Consider the following 10,019-nt stretch of genomic DNA (forward strand, 5'->3'; position numbering starts at 1 on the left):
AATTGCTCTGCATTGTTTCAAAAATAATTCAATAGCAATTTGCTGGAACGGTAGACAGTCAAAATTTCGAAAAATCTGTGTGCAACTAACAACGTTTTCTGGCATTCTAGTGTTAAAATATTATCAACGTTCATTGGTTTAATGGGATAGTTCTTTTACCTAACCCTTGTTATCATTTAGTTACTTTTATTTATCCATACGCTTGAAGAGAAGTTTATGTAATCCATTTGTTATAAAACGTATATCAGCGTGTCGTACTGTCACTTTTAGTTTTTGTAACATTCACTTTGTTCACTTGTGCCAAAATGTCCGTTCGAGTTATTGTTTTAAAGAATTTGTTTCATATATGTTTAGGGTTTTGGAAATGACACCACTATTTGTGTTATTGGCTCCACAATCTGTTATTCAGTAGACATAATTTTTATGTTCTTTTTTTACATTATTGAAATTAACAATTAGGTTCAATCAAATAGGTTGAGAGGAACTGATCAAAGGTTATATTTGATGGATGTGGTATTGTGGTGCTAGTAGCAAAAACTGTGGTACAATTAGCAATTCTCTTTACTTATTGTTGACTTCTTAATATCTCCCATTAGTACTTTTGCATATATATGAAATTGGTTTTAAAATTTTTATAACAAGAATCATTAAAATTAAACAAAGATTTCACTTATATCCACATCATATTTTTTTGACAATTTTCTATGACTTCAATTTTTTATGACAATTTTTCTTTGATCTAGTTTTCAAATACTCTACTAAAAAACTTCATTTCTATTTTTAGTCAGACATGCATACATTCAAAAATTAACTAATTAGACTATATAAGAAATTAACTCTAAGAGTTCTTTTCTTATTAGTGTTGTTTTTGAAATAATTCTAATAATTTTTAAAAACATTTCCATTCAATATTTATTTTCTTCAAGATGTGTTTAAGTAACAATAATACAAATAGTGGTGTAACATTATTCAAAAAAAAAAAAAAAAAAAAAAAAAAAAATCTACAAAATGTTTATTTTTTATTTGACACCAACATATTTCAAAGGAAGTTGGAATACCACTTTTAGAAGATAATCTAATTCCAATTCACATGATCTAATGTAATTATTGGACTTTAGAAGAACATTATTACAATAAAGTATGTATCTTCAAAAAAAATTTAAAAATAAATGTAGAAGAATATCCAAATAGAGTTATAATATAATGAAATGTGGTAAGCATATATTGATTCTTCTATAGTGAAAGAAGTTATGAGCTTTTTAAAAAGTTTTTAGATACAACTAAGACCATTTGAGTGTAGAATTGCAGCTTGATGGAATTGTAGATAAATGTTGATTAGAAGAAATTGAGGATTCTTCAATGAGAAAAAATTCCATATGTTATAAAAAAAACAATGATGGTTAAATCCAAAGAGCATATCCATATATATATATATATATATATATCTATATTTTTACAATTTTTTTCATATCTTAAATTCAATGATTTATTTATGATTTGAGGTAACTAATCAAATCAAATATGGTATCAAAGTCTCACAAGTAGTAGATTTATTACTCATCAATCTAAATCTAAGAAATTGTTGAATATTTGCTTGACTTGGTTTAAGTGCTACTAATACCATTTAGACAAGAGTGCTTTGGTGGCTTCTTAAAGATCAATGATGCTAAAAACACCTTTATAATTCTTATAAAAAACAATCTATGTCACTTTGGACTTTATTAAGGAAGTAATATTTCTCCATAAATTTATCTAGTTATAGATTTAATTTTTTAAAAAGCCTTTGCAGATTTAGTCCATATATCTATATATATATATATATATAGATATATATAAGAAAAAAATAGAATGTTATTAATAATGATGATTCTACTTGTCACATTGATTTTAGTAGATCACAAATAGTCTTACTTTTTTATTATTGTATTGATTAAAAATTGGTTAAAATCCTAAATATTCAAAGAGATACCAAAGAAAGTTCTGAGGGATTTATTGATATTAATACTAGATGTCCAATCCCATTCAAAATGATTTATCTAAGCTAGATTGTCAATTTTTTTAAATTGCCAATTAGCAATGGATTTGGACCAATTGATTTCCAGACATAAAGCCAAGATTATTTACTTAATGATACAAACTAAATAAAAAAATATATATTTATTTCTTATCCTTTGAAAAAAAATGGTGGAATTATTAACATATTGGCTAATAACTTATTAATTAAGGTTGTATAGAATATAAATACCTTATAGACGGTATTAATTGATTATATTCTAAATAACTATATTAAATATTTTTTTAACCATAATGAACAGGTATAGTGGCAAACAGAGCCTTGTCTCACTTCTCTTTCTAATAGAGAATAATTTTTAAAAGCCTTATTATTTTCAATTACTATGCTTGCACCTTAGATAATAATTAAATCATATAATAGATATATATATATATATATATATATATATATATATCAAACCTGTTTTTATAAGGCACCAAACATAAAGTTCCAAGAGACTTTGTCATTAGCTATAGAAAAATAAATTTTTAAAAGAAAAAAAAGATTATTTTGAGGTTTTGGATCAATTTATGGTCTCTTGAGTAACTAGTAAATTATCTAAGATAAATCTTATAAAATAAATAAATAAATACATAATAGTTAGAGTGAATTTTTTCTATGAGAATTGCTTAGAGTTGTCTTTAGATAATTTAATATAATTTTTATTGAAATTATTTAGTAATGTAATAGACCTCTAATTGCCTAATTTTTTTGTCATCTAATTTATGCAAAAGAGTGATATGGCCTTTGATACTACTATGTAGGAATTGACCTTTAGTAAAAACATGATTAAATATATAAAAGTAGTCATTATTGATGATATGCCAAAAAATGTAGAAAAAATGAATATTTACTTTGTTGACATTAGGAGCTTTTCTTTAGTTATATTCTTAATAACTTCAATTTTATATATGCTAAATAGCTTAGATAAGTCCTTATACATATTCTTTGTGATCTTACATAGAATGTTATTAACCAAGATAGTTGTAGCTTTTTCAAAGTACTTTGATTCTTCAATCATTTCTGCATGGATTTAAAAAAAAAAAAAAAAAAAAAAAAAAAAAACTTTGTAGCCATCTTAGAAGTTTTTGAGTTTTGTGATAATGAATTTTTTTAAAAAATTAATTGCACCATACAAAAACTTTGTCAATTTAGTTTCTTATTTGTCTTTATTTCATTTGAGCACATATTAACACTTTCTCTTATTACCAATCTTTAAGTTTATTGAGGGATGTTTAAACTTGTTTAAGACAAACTTAAAGGCCATGTCTTGAAGATCTGAATAAAGAGCAGAATAGGCGTCTAATAATTGTCCTTGTAATTCTATATATTGTCTTTAGTACAAAAATGCTTGTTCTTAATATTAAAAAAATCCTTTATTAAAATAAATACATTTTTCATACTGTAAATGAAAGATCTTCTACTATTGTATTGGGTCCAAATTTCAGTAATCCATTGAAGAACTTGAAGGTCATTTAAATAAAAAAAAAAAAAAAAAAAAATGTTCATTTAAAATTTTAAGGATCTAGGTTGAGAATTTTAAAGTTAAAACAAAAATTCAATAGATAGGTGATTGGATAAGTCTTGATCACCTCTTATATAATGATCTTAGATTTGATCAATTTTTAGAGAAGTTGAACTATTAATAAATTAATCTAATTTAGTAAGTATCCAAATTTTATCTCTTTTATTTTTCTATAAATAATTTAAAAGTTTTCTATGTTTGAAAGCATGAATAAGGAGAAAAATAAGACTTAAAAAGGTTTCAATTATTTTTTTTATTTCTTATTAAAATTATTTTGTACAAAGAATTTGTTCCTAGCATATTCAATCATGTTTTAATTTCTTTTAAAAATGTATAGAATATTAGAAGAAAGTATGTCTACTAAATAATTTTGCATGTCATTGTGTTAATATTTGTTAGAAACATAGATGTTAACAATAATCAAAAAAATTCCAAAGATACCATTAAGAGTTATTCAAATGATACATTTGTACATGAAAAAATCTAATATTTTGGATCAAATACTTAATTGCACAAGATACAAGGATACAATTTTTTCCTACAACAATATTATTTAGATTATTGATATATCTTGGTGCAACTTCTAAAATAAATAATTATTCATTAGACAAATTATTTTGTCTAATTCTTGAGCTCTTATATTGCAAAGTTTTTATTTTTGGATGAAAAGAATTTTCCATTTTATATAAATAATTTAAATGTAACTTCTAATCATGAGAATTTTTGGTGGCTTGTTAAGTCTATGCATATTTTAAGATATATTATTTAAGTTCATAAATTGATGGGAGAAGAAAAAAATACTTGAGAATTTATTAATTAATAGTTAATTTTTAGAAGGTCTAATATAATCAAGAACTTGAAAAAAAAATTAATGTGTTTTCCTTCTTCACTTTAAAAGATCCTAAGAGATAAAAATTCTACAATAATCCTCCAAGGTATTATCTTGTAAATAATCAAGAATTAATTCTCTATAGAAGAATAAACAAAGGACTTGCATATCTATACAAAAAAAACTCAAGAATCATTGATTCTAATGGTAATAGAGATCAAATATTAAACGAAATATACACATTCATATGTACAACATATATTAAAACTTGAGCAAAAAAATAAACTGCAAATTAAATTTTTGCAAGATGATAAATGGATTCAAGTGTAGTTAGCAAAATCCATGTTATAAATACTATATTTGTGTTTATATGACCAACAACTAGAAATCAGCAAGTGGCAAGTGGAGATTAACGATGATGTTATAAGTAAACCACCCTCCGCATCCCTCGACAATTCTGCAACGTATAACACTATTCGTTCGTTGGCAATTTTCAGCGATCGTCCGTCACCTATCGTTCATCAACGATCGTCTCTTTATCCTTGCGTTCGTCAACGATCTCACTTATCGTTCGTCAAGCGAAGAAATCGTTCGTCGAGAAGCGGGCTCGGTCACTTCCACTGCCTCTCTACGTCGCTGCCATCGCCATAGCCCATGCAAGTTTTCCTCGAAGGGAGAGCTCCGACCCCAAATTGTTAGAGGCGCTGCTGCGATCCACAGAGGTATTCTGCTCGATTTCTCTTAAGAAATTACGCCTCGGATTGGACTTCGAATAATTTTGTTGCTTTTGATCCATCAGCTGGAATGTCCTTGACCTAAATGGTGGCAAGTAGTTCGAGGTTTTGATGCGAAGAGCGATGATGTGTTGCGGCGCAACGGCCTCCGTTATGGCCATTAAGTGGACAAACATTCGCTGGACAGCTATGTTTCGGTGTTTACTCAATTACTTTCAAGCTCCACTGGCATTTCAAGACGTATTGTTGCCTGATCTTGATCCTTGAGGTTTGTTTGAGTCTCTGTTTGCATGCTTTGCGTGTTGTTTCTTGTGATTTTTTAGCGTATGGATTTATGCTTGCAGCTTGATTATTGAGTGAATCGTGTGTTATCGGTAAGTTTCACGTCTAGAGGTATCCGTCAGCGATTCGCTACATTGCGATTTCTCCTTCGGTGCTTGAAAAAGGTGACTGGAATTTGTATTAGTTTCCTTTTTCATGTAATGGATTGTTGTAGGATTGGAACCTTACATGAGTTTACGTTCAGATCATAGAATTTTCATCCTGTTTGAGGATTAGTGTGATAATTGCCTCGTCGTTCATAATGTAATTTACGGTTACGTAGTTTGTGAATTCAACGATGTGAAGTGTAGTCATTCAAGTGCAATTCTGCTAAGATTGTGAGATGAGTTTGTCGGATTTGTGGCTTAGGGCTTAAAAGAGTATTGCTACAAGGTAGCCTTGCCGATGTTCCTCGAAACCTTTAACCATGTCGTTACCGTCACTTTTAGACGACGTGCCAAGCGTCAAATCATACTATGGAATTTTGACAGGATTGACGGCTTTAAAGCAGATGCAAGGCCGTGAATTTTGTTTCAGCTGTAACGTGACGGGTAGCCACGTACCCACTACTGTATTTCATTCCTTATTGGTTAAAGTGCGCAACATGTCTTGGTTTATAGAGCACCAATTTTCACAAGGCCCTCAAAAACTTTTGGAAAATGCCAATAAAAGCCAAATAAAGGTGATTGGGTTATTTGCTTCAAAGGTACTACATCGTGCTTCCCGATTGTTTCGTGCCTTTGGTGCTAGTAGCCTTCAACGAGGCTGCAGATAAAATGGAATGCGCATTCTAAAAAATCCTCTATGGAATCAGCCAATGAGTCTATCTCAATGTTCGATTCTGCAGCCCAAGTACAATCCTCATCCTTACAGTTGCATTTCTCATGTTACATTTTATGTGACTTGCGTGTGATTAAGTAGGAAAAAATTGGAAGGGCGTAAACTCTTGTAGTGACGCTATTTTTAAAATTCCCAAACTACTTTTACTGTCAGTTTGAAGTCAATAATATTATGCTCTCTTATCTTGGATTTCAACATAAAATTACACTTATGAAATCAACATATGCTGAAAAGTTTTCACCTGAGTCCTGCATAGGCAGTTTTGCGAAAGGTCTCCACCAGCCTATGATCTCAATTCTCCAGAGCGATTGTTTCCTGAGCTACGATTTTCTGAATATTAGGAGTAACTTGGATTCGCAATCTCGTTCTTAAATTGTGTTAAGAAAATGAATTAGTCCGTGTTGGTTGATTGGATTCACGGGTCCTTCTAGTCTCTAGATTCTATATCGTCGTTTCTGTTTTAATAACATTTTCCATAGACATTTCGCAAGTTTAAAGTGTCTCTTCTTTTCCATGTGTCTCTGGAAATTTCACAGCTGCTGTTCCATGCCAAGTTGAATAAGGAGTGTGTGCTCTGATGACCTTCGCTCAACAGATTATGATATGCATTAAAATTCATCGTCTCCATTCTGTCATTCTAAAAATTGACTTACTGAATGAGAGTTGGTTGCAGTTATTTCAACTTGCTGGTTCACATGGATATAAACCTTCATTTGATGGAACATGTGAACTGCCTTACAGCAGCTGTGGATCTTGCTACTGAGTTTGTTTAAATTCGTGTCTTTAATTGCTATCATCCATTAAAAAATCAAGGATGCATACTTCTTTTATCAATCTTTTACAGTTGATCACCGCTCGTTTTTCTTTTTTCTTTTTTCTTTTCTGTAATTTGGATACATTTTTGGTCGGACACAGCCTTAAATTTGTGTCTTCCTGCAAAGCTTGATTGAAAAAAACACAATCAATGGTGCGAGTGTTCTGATTATTAAATCGTATCAACATCACTGAAATTCACAATATGTTACGTGTATATTAAGTTCTACAAAGTGACTTATGCAAGTAGGAGATAACATATTACGATAGTAACAAGTCATTGTCATTCACCACGTTCACGTTCCGTTCTCTTTGCCGAATATACTTGCAATTTCTCCGTTTCTACACTATTTAATGCGTAGGATATACCAATTAGATTAGTTGATTGGTTTCTACGTGACTCGTAAACAGGAATCCAGATATTCTTCATCAATTGTTTTTTACGAAGACACAGCAGGCTGCAGTTTCATTCCGACTTTACAAGACATTGAAGTGCTGAGAGCAAATGACTCCTAGATGTCCACACTAGACCTTTGTATGTAGATTGGCAAGGATTGATTGTGAAGGGTATACATACTCACCCCGATGATTGTGTCAAGTACCAGGATGATTCTTGGCGAACCCCATTCAGTATAATCTTCATTCAACATCCTGTATTTGTTCAATTTCTGTGTTAGTCTGAAGGGCCGAGCAATGGCGTCATGATCTGATGTTTCGTATACTACATTTACAACTGAAACCGTCAGGCTTTGATAATCCAGAAAATCTATTGGATTTCACTAGGACATGTGGGTCCGTAGAGATTGATCATAAATTCTACCAAGCTCACCCAGTTGTACGCTTTTGTGCATTTGCAAGCATGTCTCCTGAGATTGTGTGTAGAGACAGGGAGGAAAGTATGAAATTGCATGGTATTTCCAATCGCCACTGTATGCTTGTATCTTCATTATCATGTTGTAGCAGGTTTCCACTGTCTTTGATGACATGAGATAACAAAGACTAGAAGGAATGCAATTTGGGTGTCTCTGGTTGTAAGTTGGAGTGTTTATTTTATTTATTGATGTGGTTTATTTATTTACTTATTTATTTTTGTAAACCATGAATGGAGATTGTTACCGAGGGATAGATGTGCAAGTAGGGAGCTCCACTGTTTTAGGGTTTTGAGGTGAGGTGAGTGCGGCACTGACTGTGAAGGTAGTCTACTGCGGAAAACAATCAAATGGTATGTGAGTGCAATACAGGAAATGGTTTGGAATGTGTGAACGTTGGTTTTTTTGCTTTTGTAAACTGAAAAAAATAAATATCTAGAAGAAAACAACCTATTTTATCTTCTCCAAGTGGTGAGTTTTTTAAACAGGTTTTTGAAGGAGTTATATATTCTTTGAGCCAAATTTAAGATTGTGACATTTGACAAGGATGTAGTGCGAGCAAAAATATAATGTTTTGCTAGTTATGTCATTATTTCAGGTTTTACAGTGCAAGAATTTTACAACAATTTTTTTAATGATTATTTTAGCCAGCTAGGAAAGTCTATGAATATCATAGAATATTCTTGATATGGAGAAAAAATCTAAGAAAATTATATATTAACCTAAAAGTTGGATCTATAGAAACAATAATAAAAGCAATCAGTCATATCACCATATAGAACAACAATAGATATTTGTACGTTTTAAGTATAAAACACTTTTATCAATACAAAAGCTATATAAAATCAACATTTTAGAAGTTAGAATTGGTTCCATTAAAAGTTCAACTGAAAGTTGTTTCAAAAATCTTTTGAATTAACTTTTTAAAGTACTCTTGGAAATAATAGCTAACATAGGTTAAATTTTAGAAGAAGGATGATTATAATTTGACAAAATAAAAATTTGGGATTTTTTTAATTTATAAGAATAATAAAAAATCACATAATTAGATGATAGTTCTAGGTTGCAAATGACACGAGTTATATAATCAATCACACAAAAATCAGAATACATATTTAGTTGGTCCCTGAATCAATACAATGTCTTAAAATATATTGGGACCAATATGGTGGTATATAAGATTTTGGAGATATAAAATGAGAAAAGCCTTTTGACCAATTGGAGGCTATGACAGCAATTGAGATGGAAGAGTGTTATGTTACATTGGTATGAGAATATTATGCCTCCAAATTCTTTTAGCATATAGAAATCGTTTCACATACTTTTCTATAAAGTTAAATAATTTGGATTGCATTAATAAATAGTTGGAACATTAAAAATTAAAAAATTAAAAAAAAAAAAAAAAAAAGAAAAAAAAAGAAGCAATGTGCCTAGTTTGCAATCACTTAGTCTATGCTTAGTAAATAATTAGAATTTTATTTATAAAAAATTAAATTAAATTAAATTAAATCTCTATATAGATTTTTTAAAATTAAATCAATTTTTTAAAATTTCTTTAAATTATTTTTAATGAATTTATATATTATCATTTGTAAATTTAGAGTGTTAATTACTATAAGAAGTAAAATCAAATTTAAAAGTTTTATCAATAACTTTAGCTTAGATGTGATATATGTTACAAAATTGTAATAAATGAAGTACCAAGATTTAAGATAGAGGTTAGAAATTTTCCTATAATTCAAGATATTATAACTTAGAATCACATTCTACATATGTTATCAATATAAATATTACAAAAATATAGATAAAGTTTATATTTATATGATCCCACATCCCAAACACTTGGTTGAAACTATTGTTAAATTAATGGCTCACTTTTAAAGACGTATTGATGAAAAGCTTTGGCATTGTAAAAATATATATATATATTAAATATAAGAAATTAAATATTTTTTAGAGAAACCTAATTAAAAAAAAATTGTGATGTTCTATAGATGTGCAGAAGGAATTAAAATGTAATAAAAAATAAAAATAG

The 10,019-nt window shown here is 29.3% G+C and overlaps 1 long non-coding RNA gene across 1 annotated transcript; it reads left to right on the forward strand.

Annotated features, from left to right (window-relative positions):
• Nucleotides 1–4,130: 4,130 nt before the first annotated feature.
• LOC149986507 (uncharacterized) lies at nt 4,131–9,405 on the forward strand. The gene is made up of 2 exons (XR_016500362.1): nt 4,131–5,129; nt 7,527–9,405. It is a non-coding gene; the product is annotated as an uncharacterized LOC149986507 (long non-coding RNA).
• Nucleotides 9,406–10,019: the final 614 nt, after the last annotated feature.

The sequence above is a fragment of the Physcomitrium patens genome, chromosome 23 (genome assembly GCF_059467195.1).
Source record: "Physcomitrium patens ecotype Gransden chromosome 23, ASM5946719v1, whole genome shotgun sequence".
Lineage (NCBI taxonomy): Eukaryota > Viridiplantae > Streptophyta > Bryopsida > Funariales > Funariaceae > Physcomitrium > Physcomitrium patens.